Source organism: Triticum aestivum, chromosome 2B (assembly GCF_018294505.1).
Source record: "Triticum aestivum cultivar Chinese Spring chromosome 2B, IWGSC CS RefSeq v2.1, whole genome shotgun sequence".
In the NCBI taxonomy this organism is placed as follows: Eukaryota; Viridiplantae; Streptophyta; class Magnoliopsida; order Poales; family Poaceae; genus Triticum; species Triticum aestivum.
The window spans coordinates 7,714,481-7,720,300 of NC_057798.1; positions in this window are offsets into that span (position 1 = coordinate 7,714,481).

The following is a 5,820-nucleotide window of genomic DNA, read 5'->3' on the forward strand; positions in this document are numbered from 1 at the left end:
TCAGGGCCCCGTACAAGAAGGACCCGAAAACAAAGGAGCTTACCACGGATCCGAAGACCAGGCGGCTTGAGCTTGTTCTGGTAAGGAATACACCCCCGCGTAATTAGCTCCATATGGTTGCATTCTAATTAATGAAGCCGAATTTCTAAATGGTTCACATTCCTTCCGCAGGCGACTGAAAGCAGTAGCGCGGGGTCGACTCAGAGCAACCCTTGGGACACCACTCTAAATAGGGGGTTGAATATAATGAAGAACAAGGATAAGCTCAGTAAGCCGACGTCAGCTGGTCGTGTGGCCGGCAAAGGCTTGTCGACAAAATGGGGGTCATACTATACCGCTGGTGTGCGGAAGGAGAAAAAGACCAGCTCGGAAAGCCAGGCGCGAGAGGTTCAAGAACTCAAGGCACAGGTGGCGCGGATTCCGGAGATTGTCCAAGAGCAAGTGGAACAACGACTCGGAGCGACGATCACCGCCCTTGTGCCTACCTTGATCTCGGGGTTGAGTGCGTGGATTGCGGGCGGCCAACAGGGGCCGCCCCCGATTCCTAGCTTCACGGCCAGCAACTCGCATAATGCGATGGCGGGGCCATTGGTGCCTCCGGCGGAGGCGGCATTGGTGTCTCCGACGCCGGCACGGGAGCTTAATGCACCCGGGTGTACGCCGGCCGGCACCTCTGCAGCAAGCGGCCCCTCCGTCAACTGCACGCCCGCCGTTGGCGGTGCCTCTATATTAGCCGAGCTCGACGCCATCATCACGGTAACTAATTAAGCCTCTCTCGGCCGAGGACTTCATCTCCTTGCCTTTGACTGGGCATCCCTGACGCCCTACATGTTTTCGCAAGGCGCCGTCGACGTTCCGTGCACTCTCCTCCACTTCGTGAACAACGAGTTGGTCGATGTCGCCAAGGGCAAAATCGTTCAACCGGGCAACCCCTTGTTCCACGGTACCCAGATGCCACCCAACTTGTTTAGGGTTCAACTGGTTCGGGTGCTGCCAGGCTGCGACGACTTGTTACCTCCGAATCAACCCGTTGGGGCCGACGATGATGACGTGATGACCCTCAGCGCCTGCCTGAGCTGGCCCCTGCTTTGGCCGAAGAGCCAGATTCGTTTGGGGGCGGGGGACACCACCCCAAAGACAACACCGCCAGTCGTGCCGGCGCCAAGTCGGCCCCATGGCAAGACCGCCGTAACGGTGCCGGACATCCCTATGCCACTGGATCCAAACATGCATATGGCACAAGATCAGAATGACGACGACGACGACTATGATACATTTGGCAACGTCGATCAGTACTTTGCCGAGCATGGGTACGATGGCGACTTCATGGGGCCTCCTTCTCAAGAACCAAACCCAACAAAAGACGTGTGCGATCTAGCTCGTACCGCGGAGAAGCCAAGTTGCAACAGCCGCCGTCTGGCGTTCAGCTCTCAGGAGACGCCTCCAGCTGCCGACTTCACCGAGCCTCAGATAGGCGAGGTGCGAAATATTATCAGCCCCAACACACTCAAGAAGGCGGTCTGTGAGCAAAACTCGGTCCCATTATAGGAGAAGAAGAAGGCACGCAAAAGAAAGACTAAGAAGGGTGCGAGCCAGCCGGCACCGAGTACGATCCGTGCTCAGGACGGGCCACCTTCACCTAAGGATATCTCGAGGAGGGTGCATGTGGCGGGTAGGGCGATGCTACCACCAAATATGCTCAATGCTGCAACCGGTGCTATGCGGAGTCTGCACGACAGTGTTCTTTCTTTGGAGAAGCGGCATCTCAGAGAGAAGGATGTGGCATACCCGGTTTTCGTGGCCAAGGTGCCAGAGGGCAAGGGCTTTGTGGATGGCGACATCGGGGGTACGATCGTCCTGCGGTTTGATGACATCTTTGCTATGTTTAACCTTCATCCGCTGCACTACACCTTCGTTCGGCTATTTTCGCTGAGTATGGAGATGCGGATCATTCGCGACAAGACCCCGGACATCGTGATAGTCGACCCCTTCTACATGCGTGCCAAGATCTTGGGCAGCGCTGGGGACCGGCAAGTCGCGAGTTCTTACCTCGAAGGCGTCATTCTGGCAAACCAAGATAAGGATAACTTCCTCGTGCCTTACTTTCCCGAGTAAGTCCTCCCCTCAACCGGCCCGTAACATATGAATTCTTACATTTCGATCGTTTTTCTTTTAACATTCCGTGTTTTCTGTAGTGACACACGTTGCACGCTCATCCTCCTAAGCCCCAAATATTCCATGGCCACGTATTTCGACCCGGACCGTCAGTCGAACGTAGACTACACAAATGTCAAGAAGGTTCTTGATGATGTTCTCCCCGGCTCGCCAAATCTGGAGGCACCTTCACCAGGCCTATTCGTAAGTACGGCAAGCACGTGTTCTCCCACAATACGACGTTCTGCTGCGTCAAGCAGCCGCCTGGCGGTCAGAAGGGTGTCTACTACGCCATCCATCACATGCGGGCGATCGTACGGGACCATCATCAACTTCTGCTACCGAGTAAACTCCAAGATTGGGCCGCGAGCGTGTCGGCAATCCAGGACGCGGACCTCCGACAAGAATTCTTTCGCATCCAGTCGGAGTTTGCGGAAATCATCCATCAAGATGTCCTTCGTACCTCGGGGCAGTTCTACCTCAGAAATCAACCGTCCAACAGTGACATCGACACAATGCTACAAATGCAGGATGACAACGCCCGTTCTTTCATGACTCCCACGATAGACGGCGGCTTCATCCACGCTCCGGTCCCTTGAGTCGAGTTGTCTAGTTCTGAAACATCGATTGGCTCATGTTGTAATTAAATTTTAATGAACTTGTAGTATGTCTCTTTGGTTTCGAGAGTCGTTCAACTTAGATGTAATCGATGCTATTAATGTCTTGCTTTTCTCTTCCGATCATTCTGTTGCATACTTATATATTGCTTATGTATTGTCTGTGAATTGGTTACGTTTCGTTTGGCTAGTGCATAGCGATGCCGACGTATGTCGTGTACAAGGGTAAGGTTTCCGGAGTCTACGATGACTGGGAGGAGTGTCGGAGACAGGTTCACCGATTCAGCGGTAACAGTTACAAAGGGTACACCACTAGGGCCGAGGCCGAATCTAGATACGCCCGCTATCTAGCGGGAGAGGGGAGGGAGCGTTGGAGGAACCGGATGAAGACGAGTTTCATCGTGATGATGCTCATCGTGATGACCGCATCTCTCTTCTATGTGATGGTAGTTTAGATGATCGATATCGACTTGTAATGCGAAGATAAACTCGCTACTCGCGGTCTCGAGACTTGTAATATAATGTTCTATCTTTGTTCGGTCTTTTCAATTCGGAGACTAATATGATGAATTGTATTCGGAGACTAATATGATGAATTGTATTCAAAGACTAATCTTTTATTGTATTTGATGAATCTATTGTTGATGTGTGCTGTCTATATTTTGTCAAATTATACATTTTGTAACCTGTGCAAAAAACAGAAAATAAAAAAATAAAAAAAACCCTAATATTCATACTAATGGCGCATCACATGACAGTGCGCCATTAGTATGACAGTGCATACTAATGGCGCATCACCGGGTAGTGCGCCATTAGTATGCCGCGGTTACTAATGGCGCATCCAGAGGTGGTGCGCCATTAGTATGCCAAAGCACCTGGGTATACATGCCCCCTGGGAGGCATACTAATGGCGCACTCTCGCATATACTAATGGCGTACCAGGTGGTGCGCCATTAGTATACCAGATACTAATGGCGTGCTATCAATGGCGCACCAGTGATGCGCCATTAATGGCCATATTAGGTGCGCCATTAGTAGTGGTATTTCTAGTAGTGAAGTACGTGTTCCCCCGCGCCGCGACGGATACCACAGCCGCCGTCACCGCCCAGCCGAAGCAGACGAAGGATAGGGCGCCGCCGTCCAAGCCCCCGGGCATGACCAACGCCGACTGGAAGGCGGAAGTGCAGCACCGGGAGGCCGTCACCGCCGATAGGCGCAACAGGGCCAAGAAGGTCAGGGAGAAGGCGGCGCTGACGGCCGTGGCAGCGGCGGAGCAGGCGGAGCGCTCGGCCGAACAAGCCGAGGCGGCTCGCGAGGGGATGATGAATCCACCTGGCGGCCACGGCCCGCACGCGGCCTGGAGCCAGCAAAGCATCGGATCTCCGACCGGCTTCTCGTTGTCACACAACCATGGAGCACGCCGTCGCCAGGCTATGCCGACGGAGACGTACACGGCGGGTTCAACCCCAACGTCACCTTCCCCCATGGGCCCCGGTCCAACGCACGCCCTCGCCCATGTTCGTCGGTGCGCAGTACTCTCCATACACGTACTCGCCGTCGGACTACGCAGCCTCCCCGATGCCACCTCTCCGCCGTGGCCTCTACTCGCAAGCCTCCTCGCATCTTAGTGATGCCGACGCGATGGAGGCCGACATGGAAGACATCATCGCCGCCGGCTCGGCTGCCGCCACCGCTTCCCCCGGGTTCACTACCCAAGACGGCTCGATTGATCTCGGCGACATGGACGGCGAGCTCGACTACGGCGAGGAAGAGCCGAAGGAGGAGGAGGAGGAGGAGCCGGCGCAGACGAGGAAAGGCAAGAAGAAGAAGAAGAAGAAAGGGGCGGCCAAGACCAGCGAGTCACGCATCAAGTGGGCGTCCAAGGAAGATGGGTGCCTCGCTGAAGTGTGGAAAGTCGTCTGCCTCGACCTGATCACCGACACGAACCAGAACATCGACACGTATTGGGACCGCATCAAGGCCGAGTTCGACGAGCGCAAGCTCGTCGACCCCTACTTCAAAGGCATCCACATGAAGCGTGGGTCGAAGGAGATGGCGAACCATTGGGGGCTCATCCTAACGACGTGCAACAAATGACATGGGATCGTCGAGGAGGTCGCGGCTCGCCCGGAGAGCGACACCAGCGTTGAGGATCAGGTATAATACGCCGTCCTCTCCCTATTGCTTTCGCCGAGTGCGCGCCCATGTGCATGCCCGCGCCGACTGATGTTTGTTCCTCGGCGCAGCTGCTGCACATGTTCGCCCATGTTCCGCGATGACAGCAGCGACCAAGACTTCAAGTACCTCCACGTCTTCAAGCGGATCGACAAGTGTAAGAAGTGGGCGGATGTCAGGCGCACCATCGCCAAGGCCAAGGAGACGTACAAGCCGGACTCGCCAACCCCGGGCGCGATTGACGGGCACCCGGACAACAACAAAAGCGCCAAGAAGGCGAAACACGCTGAGTCGGCTACTGCACGCGTGCAAGAGTCCATCGAGCATTGCCTCGCCGATGCCAAGACCAGGGCCGCCCAGCGAGAAGAGAAAACTGAGGGGCGGTGGGCTGCTTTGATGACAAACAGCGCCATCAAACTCGACTTGCTATGGACCAACGTCGCCGCGAAGCTCAAAGCTCAAGACGCCAAGAAGAGGAACAACGACATGGCTTTCTTGATGGACGGCGCTGACATGCTCCAGAGCGGCGACGAGAAGCTCAAGGCGTGGTTCCTGGTGGTGTGCGGCCTCATCCTGAACTAGATACCGGCGACTCCAACACCGACGCCAACGTCGCCGCCCAGCCCGAGTGATGTTGCCTCCGCGACGCCCAGCAGCACAGAAGCCGCGCCGACTAGTCCAGAAGCTGCGCCTACTCCTCCCAGCCCGCGCACGCCGCCGACGACGCCGGAGGGCGACCTCGGCGTTTGATGCACTCCTTGCACGTCCTTTCTTTTTTCTGCGCCGAACTATTGCCTATCCTTTCATTTGATCGCCGAACTATGGCACTGATCGTCGAACTATTGCGATGATCGCCGGATTATGGCCTTTTTTT